Below are 17,500 nucleotides of genomic sequence, written 5' to 3'. Positions count from 1 at the left end.
ACCTGCTCATGAAGCTTCAAATTGCATCTCTAGAAACTTGAGTTTAGATATTGACAGGTGTTTTCTTAATAAAGTAAAATCAATTTCATGTAGATACAAACGGGAGGGCCCCATAAGGCAAGACTAGAAAAGAGTGTGTAACACTGGCCTCCTGACAGGGAACTTGGAAGACAGATTTCAGTTTCAGGGGCCCCACAAGGACAAAACAAGAAATGTACGAGTGTGTGATGTTACACTGCCCCTGTACTATCCCCCAGTTAGTATTTCTGACTGAAATACTTTTGTAAAATGAGATGTCCACATCCTCCTGAATTGTTAATTAACAACAATCTGAGTTTAGGACTGTATGGGGCAGTTAGTGAACAAACATGATGATTTGATAATAACCCAAGGAATGTAACACAGTTTCAGGAAGCAGTGTCGTCACTTCGCCATTACCTGTGTCCCAACATTATCCACAAGATCTGACTCGTTAGATGAAGTGTCTTCTGCAGCAGGGAGCTTCTTGGACTCTACTTCCACTGCAGGAGACTGACTGGTTGGCACCTGGAATATGAGATAAAAACACAACGTATTAAGAGGAAACCGATATAAAGCACTGTATTTTGATCGTTTTACAGTAAACACGTTAGTTCATGTGAAAATGGTTGCTTAACAGCAGAGAACCTAAAACCATGCACATGACATTATCCCACGTAGTGGTATCAGCACATCTCAGGACAAATACAAGAGGAGGCAGTGGACTATTTTCAAAATACCCTTGTCAATCTTGCACCTGCTCAGGAAGCTTCAAATTGCATCTCTAGAACTTGAGTTTAGATGTAGACAGGTGTTTTCTTAATGAAGTAAAATCAATTTCATGTAGATACAAACGGGAGGGCCCCATAAGGCAAGACTGGAAAAGAGTGTAACACTGGCCTCCTGACAGGGAACTTTGAAAAAAGATATTTCAGCTCATGGCAGTAGATTATTTTCAAAATACCCTTGTTAAACTTGCACCTGCTCATGAGGCTTCAAATTGCATCTCTTGAAACTTGAGTTTAGATATTGACAGGTGTTTTCTTAATGAAGTAAAATCTATTTCATGTAGATACAAACGGGAGGGCCCCATAAGGCAAGAGTAGAAAGGAGTGTGTAACACTGGCCTCCTGAAAGAGAACTTGGAAGACAGATTTCAGTTTCAGGGGCCCCACAAGGACAAAACAAGAAATTTACGATTGTGTGATGTTACACTGCCCCTGTACTATCCCCCAGTTAGTATTTCTGACTGAAATACTTTTGTAAAATGAGATGTTAACATCCTCCTGAATTGCTAATTAACTGAACAATCGGAGTTTAGGACTGTATGGGGCAGTTAGTGAACAAACATGATGATTTGATAATACCCCAAGGAATGTAACTAGGTTTCAGTAAGCAGTGTCGTTACTTCGCCATTACCTGTGTCCCAACATTATCCACAAGATTTGACTCGTTAGATGAAGTGTCTTCTGCAGCAGGGAGCTTCTTGGACTCTACTTCCACTGCAGGAGCCTGACTGATTGGCACCTGGAATATGAGATAAAAACACAACATATTAAGAGGAAACCGATATAAAGCACTGTATTTTGATTGTTTTACAGTAAACACGTTAGTTCATGTGAAAATGGTTGCTTAAAAGCACAGAACCTAAAACCAAGCACATGACATGATCCCACGTAGAGGAATCAGCACATCTCAGGACAAATACAAGAGGAGGCAGTGGACTATTTTCAAAATACCCTTGTCAATCTTGCACATGATCAGGAAGCTTCAAGTTGCATCTCTAGAAACTTGAGTTTAGATATTGACAGGTGTTTTCTTAATGAAGTAAAATCAATTTCATGTAGATACAAACGGGAGGGCCCCATAAGGCAAGACTAGAAAAGAGTGTGTAACACTGGCCTCCTGACAGGGAACTTTAAAGACAGATTTCAGTTTCAGGGGCCCCAGAAGGACAAAACAAGAAATGTAACATCACACGAGTGTGTGATGTTGCACTTCCCCTGTACTATGCCCCAGTTAGTATTTCTGACTGGAAAACTTTTGTAAAATGAGGTGTCAACATCCTCCTGCAATCACTCCACATGTAATCATGGGAAGAAAATAGTTTAAAATAAAGCCTAGCATGACCTGTATGGTAACATCTCTTTTTGAACATGCATGTGACAACTTGTTCTCCCCATCCATTCATTTCAGAATTGAGAAAACACAACAGGCAATGCTGAACTGAAATATAAACATGTCTCTAGGAATGAAATATGAAGTTATTGGCAATTGCTTTGCAAAATACATCAAAATCAAGATGCTTAATTTAACCAACTTACCTTATTACGCCACGGCCACTTCGAATCTCCATAGCTGCAATTTGGAGATTTGTTGTTGTCATTGACTAATCTTCCCAGCGATCCATCTTCTTTGGATACGTCAATACTAAAGGATGTGAGAAAATTATCTGTTAAAATAATTTTCTAAATATTCATTAGAAGAGACATTTAAACATCATAGTACGCTAAATATCGTTATTAAATGTGATGGGAAAGATGTTCTATATTAGCCCCTAAATGTCAAGTTACAAAAAAAAACTAATGGGAGGCAGAGGTGTTAAACCCACTTAGGTTATGTAAGTATCTGTCTTCTGTTGGGTCAGGTTCTGCAACCTTAAATATATTAACTTTAAATGTGACACAAAGCATGGTAGGTTATTATCTAATGTCAAGAACAAATTAAATAAATCAATAATTAATTATACATTCAGTGATACTGAGATCAGCGATCGGTGAGCAGTAACTGGCCCAAAAAACCCTGATTGAAACACAGCTAATTTTTGCTGCTTTATTTAAAGGTCCCATGACATGCTATTTTATGTATTCTTTAATATAGGTATTAGTGGGCAGTAGTAGATATTATATGCCCTTTGGGTCCATTCCTATCAGAACTCACTTCCGGTTGGGGGAGGGGGTGGGGGGTGGAGGGGGGATCCCTATTCACAGAGGCACTTCCGGTTTATGTTTTATGACGGGTCATAAACAAAGTTTTAAAAAGGGGGCGACGGTTGCTGTAGGGTCCCCGCATTCATCAAGTTGTCTGCAGTGTTCTTTTCATTCAACATGGCCTGCTCATCAGAAGAAACCCCCAGATCAGATAGTGCTATTTGGTTGTATAGGGACCCTCGTACCCAGTCACCAATGGCTTCTCCCGCCATGGACGACTCTGTGTCGAGCAATGAGGACATTGAAAACCAGAGGCCTGACGGTATGTCCGACTTTAGTACGCCGGTGTCTAACTATGTCAATAGTTGTGGAGATGCGGTACTGCTTAATGCTCCACTCAAAAGAACGAGGCCTGTTTTAGGCTTGAGAGACCGGGGTGTCGGGGATTCATTCACCCACGTTGGCGAATACGGCTTGGAGTATGTAATATCATGGATCGATGGTTGGGTTATTTTGAATGTTAAAGATTGTGCTACAGAGTGGCGGTTGAACGTTCACGAATGGAATTTTTTCTTGGAGAATTTATGCCCCATGCTAGACGGTGTCCGGGGTACATGGCATGCGGGAACCCATGTATTCCAATGGACCTTTCAGTATGAATCGAGGATTCATCGCATGGATGCAAACTATCATACGAAGAGACCACAGGATTTCATTTTTTTCAGACGCTGTGTTGATACAGACGAGCTACCACAGTGCTATGATATGCATTGCATCGGTAGCTCTCCTCTACGCACCAGTGTTTTAGAAGCTGCTGATTATTTTGATAATGTCTTTTTCATGCAGTGGGCTGATCTGTCTACACTACGTGGAATTTTTGCAGAGATTGATTCTCTGGCTAAGACGAATGAAGCACCATGGAGCACACCTGATGATGAATGCCGAATGTGCCTGTTTGAGTCGTCTGTGTTTGATGAGGGGGTACATGGTGTGTTTGAGTATGTTTAGGGTTATGCTAGCATTAGAAAATGTCAGCAATGTATAAGAAGGTGGGGGTACATGCTAGTAGTATTAAGTGTGTTTTATTTTCCTTTTTAAATGTGTTTTTTTGATAGGCTATACCTTATATTAATATGTGTGTGTGTGTGTGTGTTTTTATTTTCATATTCTAATGGTATATTTTTGATACGCTATGCAGCACAGGTCAATGGTGAACATGTGCAAAGTGGGGGTGTGGCTATGGAGACTGCTGATTTAAAGGCTGTACAACCCGGACCCCACTGGCTTCAAGAGTATGCCATCTACCTGACCGGATTGAATCTGACCTTCCTACACATCGGAGAGGACAGTGAGCTGGAGGTGGACACTTCTATAGGAGATGACGGATGGCCTGTATCAATACAGATCCGTTTAAACCCTGCATCGTTGGCTGTTCTGCGATTTACCACGGGGCTCTGTGTGGTCGCCATCATCAACCATCAGAAGCAAGCGGCCTGCTGGGGATGCCAATGTGATTGCCCAAGTCAACGACGCCATTCATGCCTGCAGGGAGCGACACATCATCACTACGAATCCCACTATCATGACATCTGTGTTATCCTGGACAGACGCCCCTTCCTGTTACTTTTAGAAACTGTTTTAAAGAAGACTACAGGGTTGACTGTGTCCCCAGGAAAAATCTATGGTGTGGTCGAATCTTTTCTGTGTGATTTAATATGCAATACCTATGATACCGAAAAACTGGATTTAATGACCACCGAAGGTGTGTCCGATGAACATCTGCTTCTGATATATGAGGCCATACAAATGTGGCGTCCTACATTGTCACTAGGCAAACCAAAACCTGCCGACGGGTGGCGTTTATAATGGGGATTTTGTTTTCTTATGCGTATGATGTGGATAGCAAGTCTGTATCAGATAGACTAGCTGTTTTGATGCATGCTGCCATAGAAAATGATACGTATGTCCAACATAATGCTTATATCAAATGTACGTATAAGGGTTGGAATGATCTGGTCATGAAATTCTTGTGTGATAAACCTACTGATCAAATGTTAGCTGAAATATTTACCCATTTCCCCGATGGTGACTGTTTTAACGTCGGACATGTCATGTGCATATGTGCATTTGTATCGGATGTCTTGATGTTGAATAATGTCTCAAACGCCGAGGGTATTAGAACTGCTAGAATGATGGCTTGTAAAATGGTGCAGAAAAATAAGACTGTCTGTAAACTTTATTTGAGAATTGTTTTGAGCGGACAGACATTTTAAATAAAAGGATGGATAACTCTGAGCATTGTTTCAGTATTCGTTTTTTGTCACAGACATACGACATGGATAAACGGCTGCATAAGACTTATTATGATCCCTCCGGACCAGGGGGTTACGGCGGCATCAATAAACTAAGAACGGCCCTAGAGCATAGTGAGGGTGCAGCGCCTCCACTAAAATATATCAAGAAATGGCTGCTGAAGCAGGATCCCTACACCCTGCATGTACCTGCACCGATACATTTCCGCAGAAATAGAGTATTGGTTAGTGGGATAGATAGACAGTTCCAGGCTGATTTAGTGGATATGTCAGAGTATGCATCCGAAAATGATGGTGTGCATTTTCTGTTGACATGCATCGATGTATTCTCAAAACATGCATGGGTTCGTCCGTTACCAACCAAGAGGGCTATCGACGTCGCTAAAGCTTTTGATGATATTCTTGGCGAAGGGCGTACCCCCGATAAACTGCAGACTGACGCTGGCAAAGAATTTTATAACAAGATCTTTCAGCGTTTGATGGAGCGGTACAACGTCAAACATTTCTCTACATATAATGAGACCAAGGCCAGTATAGTGGAACGCTTCAACAGGACTCTGAAAACCCGCATGTGGAGATATTTAACAGCTGCCAACTCCAAACGATATGTGGATAATCTACAGGATATGGTCCATGCTTATAACCATTCATACCATAGATCGATAAAAATGACCCCGGTCAGCGTTGATAAAGATAATGAGAAAACAGTGTTTAACACTCTATACAAAACCACTCACGAGCCGATGGTGGTGTTTAGATACGAGGTTGGTGACACGGTTAGAATTTCAAAAGTCAGAGCTACATTTCGAAAGGGGTATGAGCAGACATTTACAGATGAATATTTTGTAATATCGCAGCGCCTAGCAAGGTGTCCTCCAGTCTATAAGCTGCAAGACTATGCAGGTGTCCCTGTCCATGGAACATTTTATGGGAAAGAGCTACAAAAAGTTATAGTGTCTAAAAACAAGGTGTATAAAATAGAAAAGATTATAGATAGAAAAAGGGAGGGGTCTAAGAATCTGATATATGTCAAATGGCTGGGGTGGCCGGAGGCATTCAATTCATGGTTAGCTGAAAAGACACTAGTCGATGCATAAAGAGACATACAATCCATTATAACCAGAGTGTACGATGGATAAGGAGGTGTCTGGGGGTTTCTATGTGACTCTGGCGAGTAATGCATCGGCAGGGATCTACCCACAAAATAAGATATGGAATTTTAGAACTAAATTAGCAAAAGCTATACACACCAAGCAGCCCTATGAAGTAGGCCTAATTGAAGCTCAGTACCCATGCAGCTGGCATAGTTTTCCTACCGAGGACGCTACGATGACCGTTCACGATAGTAAAACGGGTCATAGGACATCATGTCTATTAGTTGGTGGGCTTTATGAGAGTATCGGATCGTTGTTACTACAAATCAACAAGACTTGGGCCAAACATGATCCTGACTGTAGAGCCATACTACATCATGAAGGTATTAGAAACCGCGTTTATGTAGTAGGAGACGACCACATATCTATCGTCTTTAGAGGAAAACTGGCTGCTATGCTGGGTTTCGATGCAGGGGTCAAGCATGCAGCTCATAAAACGTATGTAGCATATGCCCCCCATCCCACCGATATTCACGGCGGGTGTTACAACATGTTCATATATAGCGACATTGTCGACCATCAGCTGGTCGGAGATAGTTATGTCCCCCTGCTCAGGAGTATTAATATAACCGACACCCGCAGGAGACACTGCATTCACATGTTCGACAAGCCGCATTACGTACACGTAGCCCGAGACCCTCTTGGAGATATTGAAATCGATCTAAAGTCTGACCAGAATACAAATATAAAATTCACATATGGTAAAGTGATACTCAAGCTGCATTTTAGACCTGTAAAACAGTAGAATTCATAGCACCGTCTATAGGGATGAGGGGGTATAGACCGCCTTACGACGAGAACAAATATGTTCAGTATTATTTAAACCAAGCAGGGAGTGGGCTACCTGGCTATGAGGGCAGCAGCACACAATATGGAGCCGGTATCGGAGGGATGTTCCGTAGCCTCTTTAGAATGGCTATACCGCTATTTAGGCGTGGGGTTAGCATAGCAAAGCCTCATCTGAAGACTGCTGCTAAACATATTATAGGCGACGTTATGACCAACATAGCCCATGCTGCATCTACGCCCAAACAGCAGGGGTCAGGCATGAGGGTATATGCCAGAAGAGCAACAAAGTATCCTCCTATAGGTTGTGGGCGTACCCGTGCACCGGCACGACGCCGTAAACAGAATAAAAGATTGGCATCTATCAAAAAGAGACCCAAACCTAAAAGGGTCAGGAAGGCGGCAACCCGTCGTTTTAGAGGGGCAGCTAACGATATATTCATCTAGTATAACAATGGCGCTGCTACATAACTTGTCAGACGAATGCATTAAGAGTGAGCTGGACCTCTTCTCCCTGCCGATGACGCAGACTTCGATAGAAAAAAGTACATATATTGAAATACCCCCACTATCGGCGCTAACAGATGGTGGACCCATAGAGTTCTTTGTATCGGCCAGCAGCGAAGACTATATTGATCTAAACAATACGTATTTACACCTGAGGATCAAGATTACTAATGCCGATGGAACAGACTTGGCTCTGGCAGCACCCGTGGGACTGATTAACTATCCAGGATGCACATTATTCTCCCAAGTAGATATTACACTGGGTGATAGGCTTATCACCCAGTCGTCAAACACCTATCCGTACAGAGGCATAATAGAATGTCTGCTAAACTATGGAAACGGAACATTAGACACCCAATTTGGCTGTGGTCTATTCCAGAAAGACACACACGGACATATGGATGCGATTCTTCCCGGAGGCCTCAATCTAGGCTTAGCGGCAAGGAGCGTATATACGGCGCAAAGTCGTATAGTGGAGTTGATATCTCCTATACACGTCGATATGTTTTTTCAGGAGAAACTGTTGATTAACGGAGTTGATCTCCGCATGAGATTCATTAGAGCAAAAAATAATTTCTGTCTCATGTCCGATGGTGCTGCGGAATACCGTGTCTCTATAGTGTCTGCAAATGTTTTCATTAAAAAGGTATCGGTAGCACCAGGCGTCAAGCTGGCACATGCCCGTGCGTTAAACCAAGCCAACGTTAAATACCCTGTTGATAGGGTATGTCTAAAGAATGTATCCATCGCGGCGGGCAGCCGTATATGCACACAGGATAATCTATTTCTAGGACAAATACCCAAGATGGTTATTATAGGTTTTGTGAATAACGAAGCATTCACAGGGAGCTATGCCAGGAATCCTTTCAGCTTCCAGCATTTCGGCATGGAGTTCTTATCCCTATATTGCGACGGTCAAGCATACCCCTCTAAACCCTTTCAGCCTGACTTTAGAAATGGCCTCTATACACGAGAATATTTCCAGCTCATTCAGGCTACAGGTCGACAGCTCAAAGATAGAGAAATAGCCATTAATCATAAGGAATTTGGGGACGGGTATGCATTATTTTGTTTCAACCTTGAGGCAGATGAGGGCTGTGGACAACATGTATCGCTAGTCAGAACAGGGAATGTGAGGCTAGAGGCACGATTCAGAGCAGCATTGGCTACAACGGTCAATTTGATATGCTATGCAGTTTATGATTCTGTTATAGAAATATCAAATAGACGGCAGGTGCTGTTGGACTATTACTGAGAAAGGTGGTGCGATATGAATACTATAGAGCTAACAGCCGTGTGTCAGAAAATGGCACACCAGGCATATTTTCTTGGTGCGCTACCGTGTAATCACCTACCCCGGGAAATTCATCAGAGGCCTGCAATGGTGGTGGTCAACACCGAACCTTCACACATGGCCGGGGCACATTGGCTGGCTGTATATATTACGGCTGAGAGCCAGGGCTTCTTTTTCGACTCCTACGGCAACCCTCCCTCATACTCTGAGTTTCCTGAGACCATACAGCGTTTCCTCGATCAGCACTGTATAGACGTTGTTCATTCTACACAACAGGTCCAGGATCCGTCAAGTACCGCATGCGGGCAGCATTGTGTTTTTTTCTTGTTTAATATGCAAAAAGGGGTATCCTATCAAAAGTTTTTGAAAATGTATGGAGATAATTTACCCCGTAATGATGAAAAGGTTTATGACTTTGTTAACCGTGTACAACCTAATGTCTGTAATGAACATGATATGATGTGTGTGCAGTCATGTGTATGCGGATGTAACATGTAGCATGTGTTGTTGCGGTTGTTATGGTTGTTTTCTGTATTGATAATAAAAATACAATAATTTGATTACAGTTTAGTCGTACTGTTTTCTTTTATTTTTACGGATAACACATACATTTAGATACATAATTTAAAATGGTATCCACTCGGCCATATGCATTCCAGGGGAAGTAATAGATGACAATGGCTGCTTGCGCTTCCTCCTTTTAACAGACGAGACAGGCATAGATGCCGTCGCATTGTCGTCCGTAGTGACGGGGCTATGCTTATACATGTCTACAGTTTGTCTGAGCTGTTTATTAGGGATAGCCGATAGCGGTATATTATTACTGGCTAAAGATTTCAGAAATACATTCCATCCCTGTGGTCTGACAGATTCGACAACATGATAAGGGGCGGTAACATTCTTTAACAGATCAAACATATGGGACCCCTTAATAGTTTCGCCATGTAATATGATCTCCCCCTTGTCCGTCCATGAAACATTTTTAGATTTCTTTAAAGAGTCCAGGATATGTCTGGTATTGCTCTTGCTTCTGACGGGTATATGTTTCATTATATCCTTATAAATATGATCGCCGGTGCCATCATCGCCATCAACACCATGCGGTGCCGCCATAGGCGTATGAACTGGGTCCCCCTCAGCAAGTGACAGAGTTAATTCTCCATGCTCGCGCTGCCCTTGCTTTACCATGGATAGATAGCGCTGCAGGACCGCTCCGTACCTAGCAGCTTTTTCATATAGGTCTGTATCGGGAGTGTTCAACACCATCGCAATTGCCTTATCCAGCTCATTTTCAGCAGTCTGTCTAACAGAATCCCTGGGTTGGGTATGCTTTAAGGCATCGAGCTGATGTTGAGGAACTAGATACATCTTGTGCGTATGATCCATTATAATCACCCTCCTCTTGAGAACAGGCTTGTAAACAACGGTATGGCCACAGACAGCAGGGGTAGGAGAAATCCACCGGTCTGATTGATTAGTCTTTTCTTTCTAGATATTAGTACATTTTTATTGGCGAGTATTCTGAGGTCCTTCTTTCGTCTACGCAATTTCGTATGCTGGCGTGGAGTCAGAGGTATTTTGCCTTGTAAAATGTTCAAGGCTATTTCACACAGCGAGTTGATAAAGTCGGCGTTGGCTGTCCTGAGGATAACTTTACGATGGGCCGGAGGGGCGCTATATAGTTGCTTAAGACGCTCACGATTTCTACTTATACGTGCGGACATGGTCTTTTGGGCTAATCACTTTGGCTCTCTGAGTGTATACAACATGCCGGTCTGACAATATAGCTGTTCTAAGTCTCATGTTGTCTGGGGTAATGGCTTTAAAGTCTACAAGCAGATAGCCGTAAGGCATGTCGGTAGCATCGTTAAAGGCTTCTAGAAAATATTTTGTCTTGCACGGAAACATCTGTTTGGCTATCAACATAATCTGATATTTGTCACGAGGGTTCTTAAACAAAACCATGTAATTGGTATTTAGACTAATCGTACGGCTGGTTTTACCCTGCATAAATAAATTCTGGACCAGATACATACAACTGAGATTACGATGGTGTACATATTTGGTAAAAACGTATTGAACCTCTATATTATTGCATGCATCGTTCATCAAGTCGTCAATAATGAGCAGATTTCTAGTATGGACTGGTAAGATTGCATCATCACATAGAGATTTGGGGATCCCTTCTACAAAGTGAATGTTCCTTATTTTAAGCAAATCATCATATATGGGCTGCCAGCATGAATAAACATATACTATATTTTCAATCTTTTCTGAGAATAACCGATCCATATTTTCAATGACTGTTTTGACAAAGTAGGTTTTGCCGCTGTTTGAAGGTCCCGATACTACCATGCTGAACGGGTGTTGAAGTCTAGGGTCGAACGTAGAGTGTACAACAGCCATCTCTGCGGTCTGTGTGCATCCCCTCTGATGGACGGGTGTATTGTGACCATAGAACATGAAACATTTGACGGTTAACATTCTTTATTAGCACAGGCATTCATCATTAATACATGATGCATAAAAAGTATATTCAGATACATGATGATACATATACATTTAACATGTGATTTGAATTTCTTTTAGCACAATATGAATACCCTCCAAAATATAAATGAATAAAAACATGGATCATTTGAAAACAATATGTAAAAAGAAGAATAAAAACATGGATCATGTGAAAAAGTGAAAAACAATAAACAATATGGTTAATAGCCGTAAGGAAGCGTGGTGTAGTCGGGGAAGACCCTGCGCTTGTTGTAAACCACCCTAAGCCGTTTAACTACAGTAGCGTTTTTAAGCAGAAACCTAGTCTTATCCCGCTGGATGGTATCTACAGTGGTGGTGACGTCGAGGGATTGAGGCCGATGGTTGACAAAATCATCCAATAGACATTTCAGTGTCTGCTGGGTGACCACTTTAGAATTTGCTGCATTTAAAGTCACCCCTTTGCTTTTGACGACAGACTTGTGGTGACGGGTGTGGTAGGCATAGCTTTTAGGACCTGTTGAGACATATTCGCTAATGTAATCCTCCTGTTCGGTACCATACAGATCACCATCATTTATCTCATCGGTCAAGTCGCCCAGATAAGGGCCTAAAGGGGGTACCCAATCACCCTCCTTAGAAACAAAAATGATGCTGTCTGTGTCGCAATAGAGGACACGTTCCTGTAGTTTGTCTAGAAGATCGTAGAGCATGAGCCTGGCATGGGCGGTAGTCACAGCCCCCACAATCACGTTGACATCCCGCGCCCTGGCGAGACGTGCATCTACATGTTTCCATTGTACAAGGGCAACTTCATCAGAGATAAAGCAAAAGTGACTAATGTGATAGCTATCGCTAAACATGAGCTGAGTGAACCTTTCAGGCTCAGAAATGAGCTCACAAGTGGGTAGGTCTGGTCGTAGTGAAAAGCGACCCCACAGACTGTTTAGAATCAACTTGTTGCAATTACGCATGGCCTTGTTCGCACACATGTTGTCGTGATCCAACTGTATACCTTCCTTTTCCAGGTAGTTTTGCACATACGCCCGCTGTTTCGCTGCAGTATCCACTGTGCTGGGGTATCCTGAAGCCTCCTGTTTACGCTTGAGAAATGTTTTGACATACCCTTTAAACAGAGTCTTTGACAGTTTGGGGTAGTGCCACACCTCATGCATTTGGATTAGCACGTAGCCCATTTCAACTGCTTTTTGTAGCTCAAAAGTCACCCAGGTGCCTGTCAGAGCCCGTTCATCGTTGCAGTGATGACACGCGGCTGTCTGATTGAGCTCAGTGGCGCATGTACCACAGAGGGGGAACATCAGCTTCCCATGACACCTGTAGGGGAGCACAGGATGGTAGAGACCTCTGGGGGGCAACACGGTGCATTTGATGATGCCGAAATACCCATCCAAAGGACCAAAATTCCTGAAAATGATCTGGGGGTGCCCTACAGGATAAGGACAGCGAGCCTGTACTGTGGGGTAGAGAGAGGTAAAGTCATAGTAGCGTATTTTCTCACCGGGCTCGGCCTTGTGATACATTTTGATGGCATTGGTGCGACCCCCATAGAGAGAGTCTCGAGGATCAATCCTGGGTTGTATCTTCAGAGTAGCCAAGAATGCCTGCACTGCAGCATCTGTCTTTTTCAGACGGTGCCACTCACACTCCCACATGACCACGACTCTTAAACCATGATCTTTTTTGAGAGCCTTGACTTTGAGGTGAAACTGCACCCACAATTCGCCATAGGTCTTCTTGAGGACGGGGTTCTGATGTCCTGCATTGTAGCACTGTTCACACCCATGATAAAAGCATCCTGCAAATTCATAGGCTGTGTTTATAGACGGTGCATGTCCGTCTAGGAAGAATGGTCCATATTTAGCCTCTCCATGGTTGAGAGCATGCCGAATCTCCATGTTATTGGAGCGGGATAGATATTCAAGCCACTGGATGGATGCACATGAGAACGACTTTTGTTTTTTCTGATAGACCCCCTCGTAGGTCAATGCCAGGACGTTTTTCTTCAAGAACGACTTTTTGAAGGTGGCCATGCACGCCGAAGCCAGAGTGGCGTAGGACAAGGGGTCTATAGTGGCACACTCTATGAAATTTTCCCTGTAGATCCTACACGCTGTGTATAGGATCATCACATCATTGACGCAGTAGAGACGCAGCTGTTTCTGAAAGTCAAATTTTTTGTGTCGTACAGATCTGTACCAAATAGCGAAATCTGTCTTTTGATCGCTAGTCATGGCATCATACCCATAATATGAGATCTCAGGGTAGGCACCGACATAAGACTCGTTGGCCCGTGTGTTGAATTTATGCGGAAAATTACCTTTTGCCATATCATCAAAATCCAACGCCGCCGGTGCATTAGCCAATCGCATGGGCAAGAAGCTAAATGAGTCGACCCATCTCTGTTGGTAGGCGTCATCACGCATCAGAATGACTCTGCTACCCTTCATGACTATATTGGGTTTAATACCCTGCTTGGTCATGTAGTCCAGGACAAGATAGTTATCAAAGCCCGACGCATTGTGTGCTACAAATGTATACAACGAATACTCCCCTCTTCTGTAGCGTATCACAAACTCTCTTACACAATCTAGACCGGTAGCATACCATTCTATGCCTTCAGACGTTATAGCAGCCACACAGTTTGCTTCGTGACGACCATCATGCATGCGCGTTTCGAAATCATAGTATATGTATTTATCAGGCGGAGCGTCGTCATCATCAGAGTCATCCGGTGGACCCCCGCGACCACCCCTGCGTTTCTTTTTCTTTTTCTTTTTGTACGGCTGGATATAGCAATCATGTATTCCATCATCGGGCCTCGGCTCACCACAGTTATGACACTTTGCCACGCTGCATACGTGACCATTATCCTCCTCCTCCTCCTCCTCCTCCTCCACCCCCACCCCCTTCTTCTTCTTCTTCTTTTTCGATATGATATACTGTCTACAACAACGATCGCAGTATTTGAGCTTTTCACAAGGTATCATGTCATGTTTGGCAGAATGCTTCTTGTGTGTGTTGTAGCAGACCTGCGAGCGGCATATACGACTACAGTCCTTGCACTTTATCGTGCGACCTGATAGTCTATCGCACACTGTCAGACACACATTGCAATGGATCGGGCATTTGTGTAATAGAATTCCCTCATGGGCCTTGTAACAATATTCACACACATATCCCGTACCAAAGAATGCCGTTCTGTTCTCTATGCAGTGATAATGGTTATCATGGAGGTACAGCCATACTGTTTTTGGATGCTGGGCCGTATGTGTCTGGAACATCTCCAGCTTCCTGAATGCATCATTATGATGAAATATCAGGATTTTAACATCTAGATGTCTCTCAAATTTGGAAACATCCGAGAAACCCACAGAGTGATCTGGGCCAAACCCCAGATCACTGTGTAATTTGCGAGCCGCCTCCAAATTAGTCTCTATGGCCGCTGTGTCACCCCCGGTTACCCCCTCATGCAGAAAATGTGTCATGCATAGTGAGAAACACAAATTGTCGTGAGTATTACTCGGTGTGTAGAGACTTAGCTTCTTCTTGTGTATGATTTCATCATAGGGAATGTTTTTTAACTTCAAACGTGCCCCACCCCGTTTGTTGTGGACCCCTGTGACCACCAACTCTAGCACATCATCCGTCAGACCTGTGTCGTTGCTCTGTATGACTTGGCTAATATGCTCCATAAACAAATCCGCATTGTAATTGTCACCCGTTACGAGCACAGCCTGTACATCAGAGGCCAATGAAGGGCCTCTCAGCACCACGTTTAAGACACTACCATCGGCTGCACTTTGCGAACAGCTTGTTATGACACCCGACAGCCTCTCCCTAATCAAATCAGGGACCTCCTGTAAATTTGCAAGGGATATACTTCTCAGATCAATGGACTGTCTAACCTCAAAGCCGTTAAACCGGGGGAATAATCTAGTATGCAACTCGTCATTATCTCCCCCCGTTACAACAGGCACAGGCGTACCACCATCAGCAGCGCCACCGTCAACATCACCGTCACCACCGCCATCATCATCAACAGCGCTATCGTCAACGTCACCATCACCGCCACCCCCCACCCCGCCAACACCTCCACCCCCCACACCATCACCACCACCACCACTGCCACCACCCCCCACGCCCCCACCACCACCGACCTGTATAATCGACTCTATAGGGACCCCTACCACCACCGGGGGGTCCTGAAAACCCCCGCCAACCCCTTCATCACGCTGCGACACCTGCAATACATCGATCTGCGCTGATATGTATAGACTCTCTTGTGCACTATCCAACCACCCCCCGACGGCGTTAAGTACATCTCGGGTGTTTGCCCCCGCATACAACACACCCCTTGTGTCTAAATCTCCTGGCTCCTCTAGCCCCTCCATGTCATCTAGACCTGGCTCGTTCGAAACATTTATCTGTGCTGCCTGATATAGAGCATTAGCCATGCTATGGCCCCATGCCTCAGCGGCCATTAACACACGCCTAGTTCTATCTACGGCAACACATATTTCCCGTATGTCTAAACAACCTTCTGCATGCATGCCCCCGCCCCCCACATGTCCTACGGCCGACAAATGAGACGTATCGTCGGTTGCGTCATACCTCATTGCCAGCTCTTCAAGTTCTAAATCCATAATGCTACCCCCACTATCAGATCTACGCCGTCTCTTGGGATTACCGTCTATAGATTTGAATTTCCTTTTTCTAGGGCTAATGGCGTTATCCATAGTGTACAGCTATAGTTTTTATTTTATTTTATTTTTATGGCAATAGATAGAAAAAAGAAATATATATATATAAATAATAATAATAATAATAATAAAAAAAAAACGTTAATTAGTCAGGTATTAAAAGAAAAAAGTTTTATTACATGCAGTTTAAAACAAAAATACCCTCTCCACGAAATAAAAGAAAAAAATAAAACATTTAAAAAACAAAACAAAAAAAAACAAAAAAACAAATCAAATAGCATTCATCGTAAGCGTTGCTAGTGTGTCATTCATCACAGACATCTCGGTACTCATTGCCCGATAGGCATTGACGTTAGCCTCGCTAGCAGATTGAATTAGCCAGAATTTTCTAGCGGTTTTAGCAGCTCTTAACCTCTCTTGCGCATTAATTCTCTCTATCCCCTGTTTGTTGACACGCACAGTTGCCTCGGCCTCCAAATGCTTACGCTGAAGAGCAACGATAGCGCGACCATTACGCGTCTCAGTGTTTGGGGATTCAGCAGTCATACGATCACTCGCAATCTCGGCCCTGATGGTAATGAAGGACTGCTTAGTCTGCTTTTCGAGAGTCTGATATCTAATGTCAACACGTTTAGCAGCCGCCACACTCAGTTTACTCTGACGAGCAATTGTTAAGGAGTTTACATCCACCGATGCAGTTAACAATGCTAATTTATCAGCAAATTCTTTACGCCATTTAGCACATTGCACCCCTGCATGGTGTTCATCAACCGCAATTACGGGGGCAGCTGGTAGCAGCGGCACCGATACCTCTTGAGTGCTGAGACTCACGATGCACTGAGGGTCTTGAAGGGCGTGTAGGGATCCAGATGGAGGATCTGCAGGCTGCTGGTGTTGCACAGTCTCTGCACTGGTAGCCCCTAAGGATGTAGCAGGAGAGTCGATCCACTGTGCTGGAGTGAAGTCTCTATGTTCCAGAAACGATGAAGTCCAGGACAAGATGTCGTCAAGACCCTCCAAATCATAGGCGGTCACCACTGGTGGTGGCGCACACTGGGGATCTTCAAGGACTGTTTGTAATAGAAAAAAGAAAAAAATCGGTATCAGTCCCATCATAAATCATTACACTCTATAGAATATATATATATATATATATACTTTTTTCATTTAATTTCCTACCGTGTTGTATAGCCCCATTCGGTTGCACTGTGACGATCTCTGTAGGGGATGCAGGCACATGGACCTCCACGGCACCGATCACCTGGCGTTTGGCATCGGACCATACAGC

At 43.6% G+C, this 17,500-nt stretch overlaps 1 long non-coding RNA gene and 1 pseudogene across 2 annotated transcripts in view; both read right to left on the bottom strand.

Moving 5' to 3' along the window:
- LOC132456607 (zinc finger protein 729-like) overlaps positions 1-17,500 on the bottom strand; it is a 353,266-nt pseudogene that overhangs the window by 254,110 nt on the left and 81,656 nt on the right.
- Positions 1-17,500, bottom strand: part of LOC132455315 (uncharacterized) — a 33,132-nt gene that overhangs the window by 893 nt on the left and 14,739 nt on the right. The window contains exons 4-6 of one of the 2 annotated variants that reach the window (XR_009525177.1): positions 2,343-2,448; positions 1,438-1,545; positions 1-546 (exon numbers count right to left, since the gene is read on the bottom strand). The exon at positions 1-546 is cut by the window's left edge and continues 893 nt beyond it. This is a non-coding gene — a long non-coding RNA (uncharacterized LOC132455315). The remainder of the gene's footprint in view (positions 547-1,437; positions 1,546-2,342; positions 2,449-17,500) is intronic. The other variant, XR_009525178.1, reaches the window with a different exon arrangement.

This window comes from Gadus macrocephalus, chromosome 4, assembly GCF_031168955.1.
Source record: "Gadus macrocephalus chromosome 4, ASM3116895v1".
NCBI lineage: Eukaryota > Metazoa > Chordata > Actinopteri > Gadiformes > Gadidae > Gadus > Gadus macrocephalus.
This window is presented reverse-complemented; position numbering and strand designations above follow the sequence as displayed.